Source organism: Crocodylus siamensis, chromosome 8 (genome assembly GCF_052110815.1).
Source record: "Crocodylus siamensis isolate JL-2025a chromosome 8, ASM5211081v1, whole genome shotgun sequence".
NCBI classification, from domain to species: domain Eukaryota; kingdom Metazoa; phylum Chordata; order Crocodylia; family Crocodylidae; genus Crocodylus; species Crocodylus siamensis.
Window position 1 is genome coordinate 13,889,539 of NC_143402.1, and position 21,798 is coordinate 13,911,336.

Consider the following 21,798-nt stretch of genomic DNA (forward strand, 5'->3'; position numbering starts at 1 on the left):
TTTATACTCAGGTTGATTGTGGTCTACTACCTATATCTTATACTGTGTGAAACGAAATCTATTATTTAACTTTCACCATTAGATGGACTACTCCAAATAACTACTTTCCAAAAAAGGCTATACATTTAGTTGTTCCATTTAGTCTACTCAGTGATGATCTTTATAGAGAAGGCATGAGCCAGAACCAAGCAGTCTGAGAAAGCATGAGATTTCTTTTAGGGGAATAAATTGTAGCCTGACGCATAATATGTGGAGATTTGATGGTAAAATTTTCTTCATAATACATGTCACTATTGCATCATTTATGACTGATGCTGAAAAATGGAACCAACTGCACTCTGAGATGAATGAATAAGACCGTCATTCTAAATAGGTTAATGGACCCAGTTTTAAAGTTTTAAAATTAGTTTTAAAATTAGTTAATAAAAGTTAATCACAGGTTAAGTTCCCAGTTCCTTTTTTTCTTCTCTGGCTGATAAAGATATCAGCAAAAGGAGGGGGGGGGGGGTTTCAGACGGGCTTTGCAAAGCAAAAACCAGTAAGATCAACCTCCCTTAGGTTTAGAGTCCACAGTTAATGAGCGAATCCACTTGATGTTTATATTGTAACAAACAAGTCAATATCTTCATCTCGAGTTACTCTTAAAATTCCTACCAGATATATATAGAGGCTGAGCATCACCTTTACCCACCCATTTCTTGAAAAGCTATTTTTCTCCTTTATGTCTATTGACATATACTAGCTTCTGAACTTCTGTCATTTGCATGCTGTTCCACTAGGCCATTTCTAGATTTAGGAAGTACTCAAATCTCACAGCATAATGGGCATTACCATGCTTCCACCTGAACTTCATGGTAGAAGGAAAGCCAACTTTGCAAGCAGGGATAATTCCTATATATCTGAAGAGGCTAATTATATTACAGATTAGTGCAGCGTTACTGTAAAATATGAAAACGGAAACTCATTTGTCGCCATAGTCTTATTTTAATTCAGCATACTGTATTTCAAAGAAAAGGTGAAGCAGAGTGCTTTAAAAGGGCCCGATCGCATGCAAAATTAACCTACATTTAATGAGGGTGCAGCTGAACGTGCTTCAAAGCAGAGAGCATTCATTAACTTCTGTTTGTCCCTGCATGTTAGCGGAGCTGGGCTGCATCAGCACAGCCCCACCCTCAGTGCCGTCGTCAGAATGGTGCTGTGCTTGAGGCAAAGGGAAGGTAGACTTCCCCCTGCCCCCTGAGGAAAAGAGGGCTCCAATCCACCCTCCCCACCATAAGGGCTGTGCAAACCCCAGACTGGAGCTCCCTTGCCTGCCATCTCCCCTCTCCCACCCTGAAGACAGCATTAGAGCTGGGGGAGAAGGGCTTCAGATATGCAGCCTCTCTCCTGGATCAGCTCCAAAGTGGAGCTTGATTCCCCCCTCCCCCCACAAACAAAGAGCAAACCTCTGTTGAGTCAAGGAGCTTGTTGCAACTCATGGCACTTTCTGTAAAGCACCATGAGTTACAGAGGAGAGCTGCACATCCGTAAGAACCCTCAGTCATCCTTTCTGGGGCATGAGCCAGCAACAGGGACAATCTGACTGTCCCCATTCACTAGGGCGTTAGGACAGAGACTCTCATGGCTTCCAAAATTCTGTACAGATTTAGGGAATCTGGATTCAGAAAGAAAAAAAAAAAAAATCAAACCACTGCTTCTTTGCAGGCACCAGATTGGGAAGGTGGGGACATTTTCCTCTCCGCTCACTGAAGAATATAAGGTTTTTCCAAAGCAGAACATCATAGACAGCATCTCCCAGAGGGTTATTTTTTGTTAAATGGGGGAGGTGCTATAAGAAGGAAATGCCATATTAAGACTAGCAAGACCATTGGGTATTAATATTAATATAGCCAGGAAAGGTAACTGAAAAATGGTAATTAATAAAATAAACAGTGTGGGGGGCTTGACAAAACCAGAGGTCCTGGAACTAGCTGCCCTAATGTATGTATCTGTGGGACTCCTAGAAGCATACCTCAAACACTGTACCAGTGCACATGGCTCCAAACTATTATTCAAGTGACCAGAATTCTTAAAAATTGACTTGAAGACATGAGAACAGAGAAATACTCCCTGCTTCTTTATGGGCTACTGAATGCATGCAAGATTTCTGGGATTTTGTGTCTGTGAACTGGAGTCATGGATCGCTGGTCCTGCACCCTGTATTTAGCACGGGCAGTGCAACTTTCTTACAATCTACATTTTACGCATGCATTCAGTTTTCCCAGATAAGTCAGAAACTAGTGATGCTACATATTAATATGCATAGGTATGCTGATGTACATTCTGGGTATGTTCATTTTTTACTTCCATTAGAGATCTTGCCCATTGCCAGAAATCAGTGAAGATGAATCAGTTCTTAAGATAGGTTAACTGAGCAGAGGCAAAACAGCAGCAGACCCACATTCAGCACTTGCTCACCTGCACCCATGACAATATGCAATAAGAAAAATTCAGTAATAAGCAGTTTTCTTTCTATGGATGGGTCTATGCTATCTGGAGGGAGGACACAGGTAGGACTGGAGACAAAGGCTTCACTGAGTCCTGTCAGTCACAGCCTGGGAGTGGGGTCAGCTCAGCAGTTGGGAAGACCACAGTTGCTCTGGCCAAGACTCGAGCGTGGCCCTGGGGCCATAGGTGACTGGTATGGGGCATGGGGGTGGGGGGGCACATGCCGCTGTCAGCTTCTGCGGGTGGTTTCCGCTTGCACCCTTCCCCCCACTGCTGCCAGCTTCTGCAAGCAGTTGCTGCTCATCACCCCACCACTGATGCTGCTGCCTACAAACTGTGCCACCCCTAGTCTCAGGAGGCACCAGTCACCCATGCCTTGGAGGATGGGTGAGCAGGGTGCTGCAAAGCCACATGGGTTGCCAGTGCAATGTGACCTACCATGAGTCACAATGAGATCTAGTAAAGATGTTCATCACAACACTCCAACCTACAGTGCTGAAGTCTGCTACCGTGCCCGTCCAGAGCTATCTTAGAGAGGGATCCACCATTTTACAGAGCTCTATGTGCCTTGACCATCTGTTCAGTTACAGCTCTAAAGCGCTTTCTGCATGTCTAGTGTACCATAAGCATAACTCCTGTACTTGGCCACAGTATGTTATATCCCATAAATAGTCAGCCTATCACACTGAAATGCTGACCCCAGCATAAGGAACCTATTGCTTCCTCTGACCACTCAGTGGAAATGCAAACTGTGAAGACAATATTGTGGTTAATAACCTGCCAATCAGTTTTTCTGGAATGAGGTTGTCACAAAGAAAGGAAAAGTTTCGATGAAAGGGCTGGTACTTGGAAAGAGTTAAACAGAAGTGGAATTCATTGAAAAATAATGTGTTGTTAGTCAAAATGGAATAGGACATAAAATAGTAATGTTGTTGGAAGAAAGGCAGCAAATGTTGAGTTGATTGGCACATTGTAGAAGAAGACAGGTCTCTATGGTCAGTGTATACTCCCTAAAGAAATATATAGTAGTGCCAATCAAAAGAGAGTCTCCTCACTCTCATGGGATTTGAAAATTTATTTCAAAGTAACTACTTGCTTTTCCTTTTAAAGCCTAAGTCAGAAGATTCATAAAGGGCAAACTAAACAGATGGGACATTTCGAGTGATGTGCTAAATAAATGAATTGTTTGTTGAAACACTGTGTGTACAATGATGTTTAAAGATTTACACAGAATCTAAAATGGTGCAGAGAGACCTTCAAGCTTATGGGAGCAGATTTCTCTTGGAAAGACTATTCCTCATGGGAAAAAGAAGGAAAAAAATATCCCATATGCTATTGAACAGTGATCTCATAATTTCATTCCGGTTAAACTTCCTCAGGAGACATTAAAACTTTGTTTATTGCCACTATTTATTTCTACACAGAAATATGACAAATAGAAACAGATTTGTCATTCCAACTCAATTAAGAAATAAACAACAGCACAATCACACAGAAGAATTTCATCAACACAGGACTCATTTTGATATGTGTGTACACACAAATTCACACACACACAGGATCCCAGGTGCATCAGTCAAGATGTTAACTCTTTTCTGTGTTGGGGAGGGGGTCAGCGGACAGAGAAGTGGGTAGGCATTCAGTGGCAGAGTTAGGCAAGGGGATTTAGGCACCAGCTGTTATTAAAGTCTCCATCCCAGATTCATCATTTTATCATAAATTTAAAGGAATCTCTCACATAATTATATTAAATTAATCCACTCCACCTTTATTTCCAATATGAGCAGTGGCTAGAGAAATTCTCTCTAGAAAGAGAAAAATAATATTTCAACAGAGCTATAGTGAAGCTTGGGCTTGTGTGCCCACAAGCTATAGATACCACAGATCACAAAATACAGTCAAATCTATTAGTTCGAAATCATTCCTACCCGTTAGTGAACCAGAACACACGAGCATTTAAAGATTAACCATATTGTGACAACTGGAGGAGCTTAAAGGTGACAAACCTTTCCTACATTGTTGCTACTGCTTTAAATGTTTGTGCTGCTAAGTGTTAGTAGTAGCTTTTAAATCCTCCTGTTTCTTTCAGAAGCCATGTATTATTTTCCAAGAGTCACGACTTTGTAGATACTACAGAGATGATTCTGACCTTGCAGCTTTGGAGCTATTGGATAGAAGAAAAGCCGAGACTCTGTTGTCCACTACTGCACCTGGGCTACAGACAGAAGATCCTTCCTGCGTTGTCATGACTGGAGCATGACTAATGCACACTGTAGAGCTCTGGCTTGGGGAAGTTGCTAAATACCCAAGGCAAGGGCACCCATACTACATATAGGCCATGAACTGGAAACTGCCAGTATTTCTTAGGCAACAGAGGAACTATGAAGGGCATTATCCCGTGCTGGTTCTCAGGGCCATGGGACAATATGCCCGCAGGATGGCTCCTAGACGCAGATCAGCTCTGCTCTAGTTGCCCTTCCCTCCAAACATCTAAAAATAGTAATAATTGCATCTCATCCACGCTGGTTAGACAAAATACTAGCTTACTTATCAGACATGCAAGAAAGGCAGTCTGTCAAGATGTAAATTGAGGAGTCAGTGGGTGAGAGACATACTGGAGTCCCCACTGACTCCTCAATTTACATCTCCACTGACTGCCTTTTTTGCACCCAGCCCAGCCTCTGGCTTCTTTACTGTTCGTTCCATCCAGGAAGAGCACGCACCAACTGCAGGTGCTTCCTCAGCCTGATGAAGGATATCTATTCCCAAAAGCTTGCAAAGAAGAAATTTTCCAACTATTTGAGTTGGTCTAATGAAAGATATCAGACTTATCCAAAGAACCTTGTCCGTCTATGTCCTTCTCCTGTAGCTTAATTATATAATGTTTCAAATTATTGTTTTAAACTCCCTCATAGACTTTTTTTCCATTGCCCATCCAAACTACAAAATGTACATTTTTAATCCTGTTGCCCCCATGAACTTTTCCTTATTAAACACATTTTGCTGTTATTGTTGTTTGGTTTTTTACACTAAACTCAAGAGTCAGCAACAGAGGCTCCCAAATCCCAAAGTGGGATTCCAGTATCCGTGAATTTTCCAAATGCTTAGGTCCAAATCTAAACTTAGTCACCCAGGTCCCTCATTTCCACTTGTCATTTTTACTATTTTTCAAAATTAAAATAAAAATATTTAAAGTAGATAGGCAGAAGGCAGGGTACAGAGGCACCTTATAGACTAACTGAATCAGAGATGCATAAGCTTTTGTGAGCAAGAGCAGGATGCATAATTCATCTAATGAAGTGAGCTCTTGCTCACAAAAGCTTATGCATATCTAATTCGGTTGGTCTACGAGGTGCATTTCTACCCTGCTTTTTGCCTGACTTCAAACTAATGCAACTAACCACCTCTCTGATTCAAGTAAATAGTCACTTAAGACACCAGCATCACTAATCTAACTATAAGCACCTAGTGCTACAGAGGAATAAATAGAAGAAAGAAGAAGGTGAATATGACTCTGTTCCAACTAGAATGTAGGGGAAACAAAATATAGTCATGTGCACTGTTATGTGAAGACACTAAAATGTCTCCCAATCCCTTGGAACTGTTAATTGCCCGATACATATTTAGGAATAATTAACTGGTAGTTTCCAGAATAATTAGGCAAGCATTCTTTCACATAGAAGACTGCTATGAAAAAAGATGAACGCCAACATAAGAATTAAAATGCTAAGGGTATCTTGAGAAGAAGGGTGAAAATAATAGAAAGTAACTTTATTTTATGCTAATACCTAGAGTTTCTGTGCTGTTTAGATTTAATGTCTTTACCAGATTATTTAACAAGTTACAGTTCAGCATAGGTGGAATTAGAAAGAGAGCCAAATAAAGTTGATAGAATCATGTTCTTTTTGTATCAAATATCTGTTTGCACAAATACCAAACTAATCAAGGTAATTTAGAAAATAACAGCAACTTGTCATCTTCAGATTCTCTCATTTCTTTCTCCTCTGTGATGCCGTAGGCTTCCCGGCATGCTTACCTGTAGCCTTCACAGCAAAGCATATGGGAAAGAAGAACCCCACAAACCAGGCTGAGCTAGCCAAGCTTCAGACATGCCTCCTTTTCTTTGAAGGAAAGGACATTTTTCTCTCTCAGGCAGCCAGTCTGAAATTCCCCAAACACAACTTCTTCTGTTTTCAAAAGCCCATAGCTCCCATTCTGAAAAATGACTAAGCAGTTACGAACTTGTGATGGTGGACATTTGAACCATTCACTGTGCGATAAAGGGGTTGGGGGTTTTCCATGCGTCAGCTGTTGTGCGGTAACTGCCAGTGTACATGTTGTTAACCATGGCAAGTAGGAGCTATATTTTGCCAATTTAGTCCTTAATGAAAGCAGGCATTTAAAAAAACTAGAGAAATACCAAAGGTTTGGATACAAGAGAGACACCGAACCTTGCATGGGAAAAAAAGTATGTTTCCCCTTAGTTCTTTTGAAACATTTGCTCAGCCTGTTTGGTAGAATCACATCTCTGCTTTGGGTCATGTTCTTCAATATCTGCCTTCCACAGCCAGACAGCCCATCACACCCCCTCCCTGCTGGATGGCTTCTTCAGCTAGAGGCAGTGATTCTTTTGATCTTTGAGGTGTTACAGAATTCATGTAATTAGACATGCAGGCCTAGGATATATCAGCATTTCATCAATGCAATGTTTGATCGTGCCGTGCCTCCCACCTCTTGCAACCTCAGCCCCTACCAGTCTGAGAACAGAGGAATTATTATTTGTCTTCTGCATCATAGATGTTGCCCCTACTTCCAATACCCATTTTCATCCCCCTCCCACCTCATTTCTAGCTTTGGAAGGATTTTCCCAACTCCCCTACTATAGTGTTTCAAAGGCCACTTTCATCTGGCCTGTACTGGAGGTGTTTGAGTTAAAAATCTGCCTGTCCCTGAAGTGACCTTATTTGCCTTTTTCATATAGTTGATTTTTACCAGACTCTCTACTCTACATGAAATATGAGTTGACAGATAAAAAAATAATCTGTCATGGGGCTCTCTCAGCCACATCTATCGTGCTGCTTCTTTGAGTCAGCTGTTCCTTCCCCATGCAGCGTCCCTAAGAATCTGTTCCCTTCAGCACAGCGGGGTCCCTGTTGTACGTTCCTACCAGATGTCTTCTTCTTGTGTCTGTCATCTTTGTAAAACCCAGGCAGGGTGATCAGCATCCCCACAGCGCTCCGATTGCTTCTAAGAACCTTGCATACTTAGGACGCCTCCACTTTGCCTAAATAAATCAAATCCCACTTTTCCCTAGGTCTCTGGATGGCATTCATGGTTTTTATGGTTCCTTGCTCCAAATCTCTTCTCCTAATAGGGTTTACAGACACATGAGCCCTCCCCCCCCTTCAGTCTTTCACACAGAGGTCTAGGCTTTGATCTCCTTCTCTCCACGCACGTCTCCCGCACATTACCAGGCTAGCTTTATCAGCCTCCAACCTGGCAACCATCGACCACTAGTATTCATAGCAGCAATTTTGTCCTGGTGCCCACGATCCTGTTGGGATGATTCCATTGCTTCTGAGTTAATCCTGTTTCCCCAAGGCAACTCCCAGCCTCCGAGCCATAGGCTTTTACCTCTCTCTTAGGATAACAGCATTTGGCACTCAGATAACATGGTTGATGAGCTCTGTGTTGTTAGATTAAATTAGACATGCATTCAGACACTGCTGTTGCCTCCCTCATCTTATTTAATCAATGGCCCAGATTTGGAAGGGAACGCAACTTTGTCGATGTTCTTTGTGAAACACTCCCTCTGAACAGGCAGAGTCACTGGATGGTTGTCAGTGCCCTGAAAAAAAACACTTCTGTGGGAAAAATCCTTAGAGAGTAGGGCACTACTGAATCGTTCTCCATTCTCTTTTCATCTGCTAACCTTAAAAGTGTGTAAACACATCTTTCTCCCTCCCCATGTCTCCCTGTTCTTATTTAAATATGAATGGAACAAGTATTATTTTAAACAACTCGACCAAGATACCTGCTGTGCTTGGCTAGTGATACCGAAGCCGAACAATAACCTCTGGGAGAAAAAGTATCTCTCTCTAAAACACACATATTATAAATCTGGGGGGGTTTTTATCATGTTTTTTGGTGACACCCCACATAAGTTTAAGATGAAATTGTATCTGGACACAATGAACTTGGATTTTAATCCAAACACACACACACGCACCGACTCGATGTTAAATCACACAACTGATGATATTTTATCCTCTAACTTTTATTTTACAAACAACACAGCAATTATAACTTGTACTGGCTTTGGCCTTGTTCTTGGCAGCACACACGTGTGCACACCGACACAGTACTCAGATAAGCAGGCCCACTGAGGTCAGCTGTACAATTACGTATCATTAAGCCCAAACTTACCAGTAATTCTATGAACCAGTTTGTCACTAAGGCTCTGCCCTTCCCTGCCTTCATTCTTAATTCCTTATCTGAAGGGAAAGCAACATATTTTTATGCTCTACATCCTACATCTGGATCTTATTAATATTTTCTATATTCAATACGGGAATAGTTAGCACAAGCTGTGCACAAGATAATAAAAGGCATCCAGTCCCTCATAGGAAACCAGCTCCTAAAATACCATGACTACTGTATTTAGAGGCAAAGATCACGGAGAGTAAAAGACTCTGTTCATACCTTAAATCAGCTTATGACTTCAAATCAGCCTTATCATCTCAATAAAAGACAGGATACATTAAATATCAAAGCTTGCTTTAACTTGGACACTTCAAAGAAGTCATTACTTGACTGCTGTTACCCAACACAAAGCCTATTTCAAATTATTTGGTTGTTTCAGCCAAGTTCCTAATGGATTTGAAACCACCTGAAAATCCACACTAGGGTCTAACTGACGGCACATGGATTTTGAACTCTCTCTTATGCCTACAATTAGATCCTCTGGATCACACATTATAAAAGTGGTTCATTATAAAAAAGGTTGTGTTATCCTGACAGTTTTCTCTGGCTCTTTGGCAATACAGCCATTAGAGAAAGGGTGAATACAGAGACAATTACGGCTCTCCACCTGAGCTGTCATTGTCTCTGATGCTATATTTATCAACATTGCATAGCTGAAACCAGTTACCAGACATAAAAGTTTCAAGTGACTTAGATGACCAACTCCAATGATTAAGGATACACTTTGGGCGTTAGGAAGCTAAGTCTTTTTAAAAGTTAAAGTTAAGGGAGCCTAAAGTTAAAGGATTCTAAATCAATTGGGCTCCAAAGCAGCTGCATCCCTAAGCATCTTGGGTGGTAGCCACACACAGGACATCACTTGTCTTTTAAAACATCTGTAGGATGATCTCCAACATCCTTATTATCCTGGCCTTTCCTTTCAACCCAAGAACCACATATGATCTAAGGATAACTTGTAACTTCACCCTATTACGGGCACTTAAAACATAAAGGTGCCTGCACACAAGCCCGGAGGCTGTTCCAACGTGCTGCAATTACAGGGCCTTGGAACAGACTCAGTTAATTGAACATGAGCCTCCAATGCGATGCTGCAGCTAGTAAAGTGACCAAAATGCTGGCGTGCATCCATAGATGCTTCTCGAGCAAATCCCGGGACGTCATTCTCCCCTTGTACTCGGCCTTGGGGAGGCTGCAGCTGGAGTACTGCGTCCAGTTTTGGGCTCCACAATTCAAAAAGGATGTGGAGAAGCTTGAGAGAGTCCAGAGGAGAGCCACGCGCATGATCAGGTCAGGAAAACAGATCTTACGATGACAGGCTGAGAGCCATGGGACTCTTTAGCCTGGAAAAGCGCAGGCTCAGGGGTGATCTGATGGCCACCTATAAGTTTATCAGGGGTGACCACCAGGATCTGGGGGAACGTCTGTTCACCAGAGCGCCCCAAGGGATGACGAGGTCGAACGGTCACAAACTCCTGCAAGACCGTTTCAGGCTGGACATAAGGAAGAATTTCTTTACTGTCCGAGCCCCCAAGGTCTGGAACAGTCTGCCAGCGGAGGTGGTTCAAGCACCTACATTGAACACCTTCAAGAGTAAATTGGATGCTTATCTTGCTGGGATCCTATGACCCCAGCTGACTTCCTGCCCTTTGGGCAGGGGGCTGGACTCGATGATCTCCCGAGGTCCCTTCCAGCCCTAAAGTCTATGAAATCTATGAAAATTGAGTCTGCTGAAGCATAGTAACTCCCCTCCAGCCAGCCTCTGCATCTCATGTATCAGTGTCCCCACACTTCAAGGTGCTAAAGCAGGTGCTTAGAACGAGCTGTAGATAAAGTGTCCCTGCTGCCATTTTGAAATCTGGGGATGCTGATACATAAGATGCTCCACGCGCTTTCATTGGAGTGGTTCTCGGAGCCATTCTAATTAAAGCACTCCTTCCCCCCACCCCTGAGCATGTGTAAAAATGCCCTAAGTATCTGCACATTAAAGCTCATTAACTCATGCTAAGTGTCCTCTGAGCATGTCAGGGCACAGACAGGAGTGTCGCTCCTAGGTTGAACTCATGGCGATTCATAAAATTCGTCATGAGTTAGACCGATCCCTCCAATCAAACAGATGTTAGCTGTTGGATTGAGAGGGTGGAGGATTGGCTCCAATTTGGAGTCAATCCAATGAGAGAAGCTACATCTTTCCCTTTCCACCTCAGCTACATTGCTGTGTCTGTATGGGAGGGGAGAGTAGTGGAAGGGGAGGGAGATCTTCTGGGGTTCTCCGCGCCATTGGAGTAGGGGGTAGATTGGAGCCTTGCCCAAGGTAAAGGGCTCCAAGCCACCCCCAACTCCAATGGGGCTGAGAAAATCCCAAAAGGGACCTCTCTCCCTTGCCTTCTCACCCTCCCACCCAGAGACATCAGCTGCAGCTCGCTGTGCTGCAGCCAGAAATTAAGTTGCTCCACTTAGGAGAGGTTTCATTTGAACCCTCATACAATGAGGGTTAATTTGTTGCCTGATCAGGGGGCTATGCAGCCACACTCTTCTGCTTGTGCATGGGCTTTAGACTGTTTTCAAGGGGCCAATCGCAAGACAAATGTCATTTCTGTCCATGCCCTCAAAGTTACACCACTTCAGGCAAAGGTTAATTCTGAGCTCTAGTACCTAGCTCATGTTAGGATAAATTCAGTCTTCTCCACAGAGACAAGAAATGTGCAGGCCTCCAGAATCCCAAAATGTACTTCTCCTAGCCTTCTCCTCCAGCCACCCAAAGCAAGAATAGAGCCCAGGTACCCTGGCCATGGGCCTGCTTACCAGCCCTCCGGTGGCAAGCCAGAACTGTGAAGGCAAGAAGTAGTATTAGCCCTAAAATTGTGACTGCTCATGTTCTAACTAACACTGCTTAACATCCCACTGAGTTAGTAGGTCTACATGTAACACGTAATGACACAAGCTCTTCACTGGTTCCTTCAAACTGCATACATACCATAATGAATGCATTCTCTCTCATGCACAGTATAAAATGTTCATACGATAGCTTAAACATGCCAAAATGAAACATATGACAGTTGCAATGTCAGAGGCTGAACCAGGGACCTTCAATCCCAAAATTATTCACTGGTGCAGCAAATAGTCCAAGCCTCCATAGCTGGAGACTGGAACAACTCATATCCTCTGTGGGCTGACAGAGAGGGGGTCAGTAACACGTGCTGATGATTAGGCTACACAAAACTCACACAAAATCTATACATTTTTGCTACAGTTTGATTTCTACTACTTAAAAGGCACCCTGCTGGCAGTAGAGATCATCCTTTTCCCTATCTTGCAGGGATCATTTATTTTTAGAAAATGATAAAACTTCCAGAATGTTTTATTTCAGATGAACTGACATTTAGGAGGTCTTTTTCTTAAGCTTTTTCATTATCCATCTAGGGACTTGTTAAAAATAAAGGGGTAAGGATGTTATATTTTTGTTTCAGGTACTGATCTTGTCCTATCAAAAGCACCCATTGGTGTGAGATATCTTTGTTTCTGCCTTTGCCTCCTCTTCGTTCTCACACAATGGGCTTGCTCTATCAAGGGATTGTAGTGTCTGAAGTGATAACCAGATTGAGACTGGCAAAAAACTGGCATGCAGACAAAATCAATATCATTTTTAAAGATTAAGCTGAGACTTTGCTATCAAAGAAACTGTCCTTTAAAGGAATCTTTTTTTCTTTTTCTCTCTCCATCTAAAAAGATTTCTATGAAAAGCTGGAAAAGTTTGCACCTTACATTCAGATAAAGCCCAGCCACAGAACTCAAACCTCTGAGTACGTTTAGGAAAGGTACACAGTGGCAATCCCAGTAAGTCAAATATCAGTAACCATACCCTGTGTGCATGATCCTAGCATCAGATCTGGATACTAGTAATATCTCTATCAAACTAAAATGCTAGCTGAAAAATGTCTCCACACAGAATTCCTTTGTTCACAGCATATAAAACAAAGGACTTGCATTAACTTCAAAATGTACTGTAATAAACTCAAAGGCTTCAATCCATTTCATAGTTTTTCTCTCAAACTTTGTTCATTTTAAAGCAATACAAGTTCTCGACCTTGGTCAAGTAATTTGTTATAATTAGTGCCAAGAGCTTTTCCAGAGCTATATACCCTGCACGCTTAAACACACACAATTCTACTTGTGCCTATGAACTCTTTAAAATGATAGCTAGATAGATAGACAGACAGACAGACAAAATAATAATAGAGTGTGCTTATAGAAACAATGCCTCATCTCATGCAAACTGTTAATAGCAGCAATGGCTATTGATACCTGAGATGTCTGCATATGCTGAGATGCCTAATTCAACTGATGTATTACTTATGTTTTACTAAAATACCATCCATAAAATTCAAGTCTTCCTCAAACTGAATGGTTGCGTGTCACCGCCCATCGTAACTTGTTTTGAATTCAGGACTTGTGAACTAAATAGTCTGTTTTCTAACCACAAGTTTTCCTTCCTTATTTCCTGCTGAATTTCATATCATTTCCTAAATTCTTGTGTCTATGTGAAGTTTTTTTTTAGAACAGAAGTTTTGCTCAAATGCTTTTAGTCCAAGATAAAACAACAGTTTTAGGGGAAAGAATAGTTTCTCAGAAATAAGGTATATGAACTTTTAAAATGGAAAATGTCAGATGGAAAGCCTCACATTTCTCTACAGAATTCACAAAAAGTCCTATCTACACACACCTGATCAGGTCAGCAGTGAGGCTTGTTCTACGAAGTGAATTAGGCTTTATATTAATTTCATGACCCCCCCCCCCCTTTGAGGCTGCAAAAGACTCATAGTTTCAACAATGTCCCAGAAAGGCTATTCAGCAGATTTTTCTAAAGAAAAAATCCCATCAGCTTCAACTCAAATCTTGTCTGAGTAGAGACTACAGAATTAGGGTTTAGACTAACTGTGATTATGTTTTCCTATTTCTAAACTTCTAAAATAAACCATCTCTTTTTTCTCCTTTTTTTTTTTTTTTAAATAATCAGAGAAGTATTATATACCTTTCTCAAGAGTGTCATCACATCTGAAAAGCAGAGCACAATAATTCAAACCATAAACATAATCAGTTTGGTTGGTATAAAACAAAAGAATAAGCATTCAAATAGCACTTGCAAAGATCTCATGAATGCCAAGATTGGTAATATTTCTATTGCATTAGCAGAAAGGTTGGATTTTTTTAACATACAACAAAAATACAATTAGCGATTTGTTTGGAAGTGAATTGGTCTGCGATAAAAATTGTAGATTCCCAGGAAAGATTCCCAGACCCCAATCCCCATGGGGTCAATGACAAAACTTGTGTTGCCTTCAGTGAGGCAAGACTGGGACTTCAGTTTTAACATAAGCTTAGCCCAGGCAAGCTCCCAGCAAAGTATGAAAGTCCTGGCCTGAACCAAAATCAAGTCAGGACCCTGGCGTCACCCAGTGGGATGTGAAATCTCCCAATATGTCCTAACACCTGGTCTACAATATAAAGGATACATAAAATCATAGGGCTGGAAGGGAAACCTGAAGGTCATCTCTTCTGACCCTGTGCCCAAAGTGTCCAAAACTTCACATACAAATCCTTGTCTAACCTACAACTAAAATTACAGCCAACCCTGTCACACAAGCACAAGGCATAACACCCTAAACTGCCGCAGGTAAACCAAAGGGACATCAGCTAGTGTCCTGAGAGATCCAAGCAAAAGGGCCATGCCCCATGCTGCAGAGGGAGACAGAAACCCGGTGATCTGTATCAATCTGACCATTGAGTAAAACCCCTTCTTGACCCCAAGACTGGGAATCGGTTTGACCCTGACCAGAGGGACAAGACCCTCTATCCAAGAACCTCCAGGTTTTAGTCCTAGCAGGAGCACTGTCACACCCCAGCCTTGGCTGCAGCCCAACATCCAGTGCTTCTCAGGAAGGCAAAAAAAACCAAAAACCCAAAACCCCACAAAACCCTGAAATATCACAACAGAAAGGGGGGGAAATTTTTCCTGTCCTTATGAAGCAACCAGTAAAACCCAGAAGCATGGGAAAAGCCCATTGTGGAAGACAGGTATAGCTGCTCCTAAATCAGCCCCAACCAGTGGTTGCCCAACCTCTTCTTGAATGCCTCCAGTGGTGGAGGGTCCACAGCTTCCCTAGGCAGTCTATTCCACTGCCTCACCCTTTTAACACTGAAGAAGTTGTTCCTGATATTGAAACTCTGGCCTTTGTTGCAAAGGCCTGATATTGGCCTTTGTTGCGACTGCAGGTCACTGGCATTTCCTGCTCTCTGCAGCGAAAAAGAAAAGTTGTCCCTTTTCTTTAGGGCTGCTCTGCAGATAATTGAAGGCTGCTATCATGTCCCCTCTTAATTCCCTTTGCAGCAGGCTGAATGTGCCTATTTCTTTCAATCTTCCCTCATATGGCTTGCCTTCTAAGCTCTTTATCATTTTTGTCACCCACCTCAGCAACCTCTCCAACTTCTCCATGTCCTTTTGAAAATGTGGAGCCCAAAAACTGCACACAATACTCTAGATGAGGCCCAACCAATGCTGAGTAAAGAGGCATCATCACCTCCTGTGCTTTGCATGTCATGATCCTATTCATGCAGCCCAAAGATGCTTTTGCCTTTTGTTCAGCTGCATCACACTGTAGACTCATATGAAGTCTGATCCAGCAGATCTCCTAGATCCGTTTCTGTAGTGCAGTCATCCAGCCAGGTGGCACCCAATTTGTACTTGTAGTTTTGATTATTCTTCTGGAGCTGTAGCACCTCACATTTGTCAGCACTAAACTTCATCCTTTTATCTTTAACCCAGCTTTCCAATCTGTCAAGATCCTTCTCAGTTGTGCTCCCATGTGTTCACAATCCTTCCCAGGGTTGTGTCATCTGAAAATCTGCTCAAGAAACACTATTCCAGCATCTAGATAATTAGTAAATACACTGAACAACACTGGGTCCAGGACAGACCCCTGTGGCACACCACTCAAAGTCTCCTGCCATCCTCACGTAAATCCATATGAAGGTTTTTTGGCAGATGTACAGAGGAGACAAGTTAAAAGTAATATAAACATAAAGCAGGGGCTTTATTTTTAATGCTGTAAAAGGGACATTTCTTTTATGCATAATACATGTGTTTAATTCTACAAGATTTGTTTTCTGCCTGCATCTCTAAAACCTTTGTTTTACTTCTCAGCAAGCTGCAGCAAGTCTCAATGGCAACAGCAGTACTAAAATTACCCTATTTAATATTGTTGCTCTTCAATGGAGGAGGGTCCATGCATCTCTGCCTTCTGTAAGTACACTGCACACTGATGGGACTGAATGAATAATTAATAATAATGATGAGAAAGGTGCATGCTGTCAAGACTTTCAAATTTTAGTCATACAAAGTACCTGCAATTGCATTTGAGTTTTCCTATGTTTCCCACCATGACAGCTTTTAGAAAGCCCTGGTAAGTGAAATGTTTCCTGCTTCTTTTAAAGTTCTCTCTTGCATTTCCTCTTTGACATTGGGAATGTTTCTACCCCATTCTTTCCCCCCCCATTTCTCCTTTATATTATGCGTTAGGCTCTACTCTCATCTTTCTCGCCTTTCATGTCAGGAAACGGATTAAATGATTTTCCTCTTCACAATAAAAGAATAGCTCACACTGTTTTTCTTTCAGCTGTGCCTCTCTATTACTTCTCTGCAGTACCGGCTGGGTCCTCTTTGTATTGTGTTTTCCATCCTGGTCATTCATAAATTAAACAGAGCAAAAATGAAAATCATTTGGCAGGCTGGCTCTGGTTGGCATTAGGTTGGGCGGGCATGTGCTGGTGTCCTGGGGATGACCAAATGAGATTAATATTTTGAAAGGAATTAAAATGCATTAGGAAGGCAGCAAAGATGGGGAAGAACTTTGGAAAACAAAGTTGCTTACTTTCTACTAAAAATCATTGAGAAAGGGGCAGCATTTGATCAGCTGAAAGAACAGTTCGGAAAATTGACATGGAGAGCACTACCCACCCTTTCTGTGAAGGCACCTGATTTAATTGAAAACTGATTTTTTTTACCTCTAAGTAGACTCATATGTGAATGCTATGGACCAAAACTTTACAAAATGAAAACATGACTGTTTACATACCAGGAAGTGTTTCTAAAAAACATTTCCACTACAATTTTTGCTATTTACTTCACTAGGAGCAACAGTTTTGGCTCTACGGATTATAATTAGAAACTGAATAATGAGTCTTAGTGAACATTGAATATTTGATTTAATTTGGCTCCATTTATTTACATTGCTTTCCCAAGAAGATACTTCCTTAAATTTATCTGTAGTTTAAATCTGATGAAGAGGCCTCACAATTTGCATTCACTTGCTATTTAATTATGCAATATTCAAATTTCTGTGTTGCTTGACATGGCCTGGAAGTCTTTTCTACAGAGAAGCTATGAGGAATACCCATGCTTAGAGCATGTTACATCATAATTGGTTATGGAGGGCACTCTACTGTGAGGTGGGAGATGTTGGTTGGAAACCTTTCAAGTTTAAGGAGAGAATGAACCTGCGTCTCCCAATTCCTGGGTTCCAGCAACTGAGATGTGAATGTTCACCCTAGTGGTTAGGGTCTTGACCAGTTCACTGCAACTCTTCCTATTGGTCTGGGGCAGGGTCCGTTACCTGCCAGTAAAGTAGCCAGTGAGGTGACTCATACCCAGTGCAGCAGTGATTCATAACACTGGGCACATTTGCAAAACACTAGAATATTTTATAAATAAAATGGCAGGGATGCCTTTCTAATTAAAAAAAAAACCCAACTTACAAGCGTTCAGGTATTTTCTGGGGTGTCTGATCCCATACTATGATTTAGGCATTCAGTAAGAACGCCTGCTGGATAGAAACCATCAGGGGACTTAGGTGGAGAAAGGCCTAATCTTGGAATCCAGATCAGGCTTAGCTGGGAAGTAGGCACCGGGCTGTTCATTTCCAGATGTAGCGATCACTGAGTTGTATGAATACAGGCACACAATGAACAAGAAAAACTACCCCTCAAAGAAACTTTAATTGGAGAGCAGTAGGTAGGCTCTGCAGTCCATTGGTCTCTGGCTAGCTACTGCCTAACTGAGAGACCATCTCCCAGTTACCAACCTCTGTGTTCCTTCTATTTAAGGAGCATCTTTAAATTATTATACTGGACATGCTCAAAGGAACAATTCTAAGCCCCTAGAAGTCTTCAAGGCAAACAATAAGGTACTTTTTTGTCAAACAATTAGGTGCTTCCATGGTGATACAGCAGCTGTGGGTCAAGAGGTTGGAGAAAGGATTCAGTTACAGTCCATCAAAATCCAATTTGAACGCATTAATTACAGGATAAATGGCAAAGGTGCTACATGTGTCATAAAATGAGTCACAAAAATGCTCCACATATAATGCAGAAAATGTTTATGGCTCAGTTGTATGGCACATTCAATTTAAATGTGACTGGGGTTAACAATCAGCTGATTATTGATTCTGGGGCCCAGACTACAGTAGGGTCTGCAACCAGCCCCAGTGCAATCCTGGCCCAACGGCTGACAATCAGCTGACTTCCAGTCCTGGCCAGATGCTACAGAGAGGTAGGAGGAGCACAGCAAAAGGGAGGAGAGGGACCTCTGGCCCCAGGATCACACTAGGGACTTGAAGTGGTTCTGTTACCATCTGAAGCTACGCCAACAATCAGCTGATTGTCACGCTTAGCTGCAGACTGGCAATTGGCCAATTCAAGTCCTTGGGTACAGTCCTGGGGCTGGAGTCAAGAATTAGCTGATTGTCATCCCTGGCTGGACTTGTGGGCATTTGACTTGCATTTGCTAATGCAGGGGTGTCCCAAGCTTATGATCTCTAATGGCAAGGAGTAATGGTGCAGTCGGTCCAAAACCACACCTCCTTCCATGAAAATCAGCTTGGGTAAGAAGGAGGTTATTTTCAGACCCATATCTCCTAAGATACATGCTACAACCAGTTATCTGCTTAACTTAAATTTAGCAACTAATTGCACCCAAGTTAGGACAGCAACTCTGAGACCAGTCTTCTAGAAGCATGTAGGGAGGTTGAATAGCTCCGACATACTGTTAAATGCAGAGAGGCTAGTAATAAAGAATCTGCAACCCCTGAGGTGCCTGTCACTCCCAATCATTTTTAGATACAATGTTTAGGGCATCTCATGACCCAGAAGGGTGCTTCTGTCTAAATGGGACCGTGATGTTATTATTATATTGAAGGACTAACACATCAAGAGAACCGAAAAACCCGTTTTTTCTCCAGCCTATCCACAATGATTCATAAGTGAAATCCCAATGTAATAATAAGTACCAGAACATGGGTCTAATTTTTGTTTGTTTGTTCATGCATTAACACGACCATCTGAGGAATAGCAATCATTCCGAACACGCTCTGTAGGCTAAAGAGGAATCAGTTTAAATTTAATAAGCAGTAGATAAGTCTACATCCTCATTTCAATTAATCAAATTAGCATTTCATTTATTGACCATTTGTGTGTGTGTGCACACGCATGTGCATATTATATATATATACACATACATACATATATCATGAACTATACCAAACATAGTTGGTATGTTCATTAAAACCATACGCCCATAGGTAATTATAAACTTCATTACAAGACTACTATTATATCATAACTTAAAATTCTTTTAGTCTTTAAAAATTATTTTAAAAAACCACAGGAAAACCCTACTGACTGCCGTTATGGAAGGATGGAAGTCAGTTGCAGAATGAAAGTCACCACTATCTTTGCAGGGTGCCCTTACAGTTTTGCCAATTAATAACTAGTTAGGATTTTGTTAGACAAAAAAACCCTACTTTTCAGTCCTTTTTGCTCTCAACTCAGTGCATGTGGTCATCATAATGTCCATGTTCTGTCCTGTCAGCATATTCTTTTGTTTCACAGATCCATCACATTCACACATCCTGATCTGGGCTTTTACCAGGCCTCCTAATTTGGTCTGTTCCCCAGAGCTGGAAATCCCAGGGCCCTGCAGTTGGGCACTGTGACCTGCAGAGTCCCTTCTCTCCAGGGACACTGGTCATGTTATGGAACACTGTGGTAACATGTCTTCAATTTCCCAGTCTGTATCAGACACAATAGGCAACTTTGTCACAAACAGGCTTTTAAAAATCAGTTAACCCTTGCTATTGCCCTCGACCATTGTTCTAATACATTTACTTACAAGACAATTACCAAAAAAACCCTCTAGTCATCAATTCTGGGCAGTGTCAGTCTTGACTGACTGGAAATTAAATGCCCCCATTTATCTGTAGACATTCCTAATCCTGTGGAAATCATCAAGATCTCTCATTTACTTCAACTGAATTGCAAAAATGAAATATGGTTTTCTTCTTCTAATAGAGTTCCTAATAGAGATGGAGCCAAAACAAAAATTTGATTCTGAATTCAAAATTTTACCCACACCTTCCATCCTTATGGTGGTTCTTGTATGAGAATTTGGTATAACTTGTTACAGAGGACAACTTGGCCAAGGAGTCATGGTCAGGGACTTTGGAGAAGGCGCTTTCTGATCAGGTGAAGAGATAATGTAATGGTGGTTCCTGGGAGACTTGCTAAAGAGGGATTTCATGGAGACAATAAAACTGTTGCTCGGTACCAAAAGGGAATGGTTTAACTTTACTTACTTACTTTGTGCATCTGTCCACCATTTTAAAACTTCTGAATGACTTTGTGAATACAGTCTACAAGATGCTAACCCAGACTGGGAAGCATTGCTTCCCATTTCAACTGTGTTTTAAAATACTTCAAATTTAAAATGCACTTTTCATTTTTGGATGTTCTGGTTTGGTATGAGACTTTCTTGGATAGATTCCATTCTCACTGTGAATAAAGAACACCGCTCTTGTAAGATCCTTGTTCCCTAACAAGCAACACTGTTTTTTTGTTGTTATTTGTTTGTTTGTTTTGATTTTTTAGGTTGGTTGGTTTGTTTTGTTTTAAAATTCAATTAAAGAAACAGGGTATATATTTTTCATTTTCTACATATTAAACACCACAAAGTCAAGAAACCCTCTAGATGCAAAAGACCCATTAAGCAGATGCACTTGTTTCTTATGGCTGAGCTAGATCTTTGTAACAAATTCAAATACATATGAGCACTGTGTGAATTTAGCTTTCTTATCTAGCTTTACAACCTGGATTAGAGAATATTCATTAAGTTAGAGGGGCACAAAGTCTGGTCCTACATATATAATTTTTTCACTAATACTCCCTGACCTCAGTGGAAATTCTCTCACCTGAATTCCACCGTAAGTGATGTGAGAATCAAGCTCCACAGTTCTCATAATGAACATTTAAAAATTCAAATTTAATATAATGAAAATTTAAAATGTTACACAATATTATCATAAAATTAGCACACTGTATTGTCACCAGCTTAGGGAGGTGTTTCATACTAAATATAGTGTAGAATGCTAAGATTCCTCATTATCACCCATTTCACATTGTCTATAAAAAGCCTCCTATCTATCTTCCATGTGTTATGCAAAGTACTGTGCAGCTTATATCGAGATAATTCACAGCCTTGCTCTAGTTAACCTGTCAACTCAAGGTACCTGCCCCTCTCATCACACTACAGCTTTTATCAACACTTTGGGAATGGCATTTAACATCGGCACCTGTTTTGGCACTCAGTATATCAAATTTAACATGTCTTCCATCTGTTTCTTCACTCTAAGAGGCCAGCAAGACATTGTATGGACATGTCTGCAATTATTTCAAAGCTTGATGAAGGAGCAGCCAAGTACTGTTTATACCAGGTGGGAAGATGTA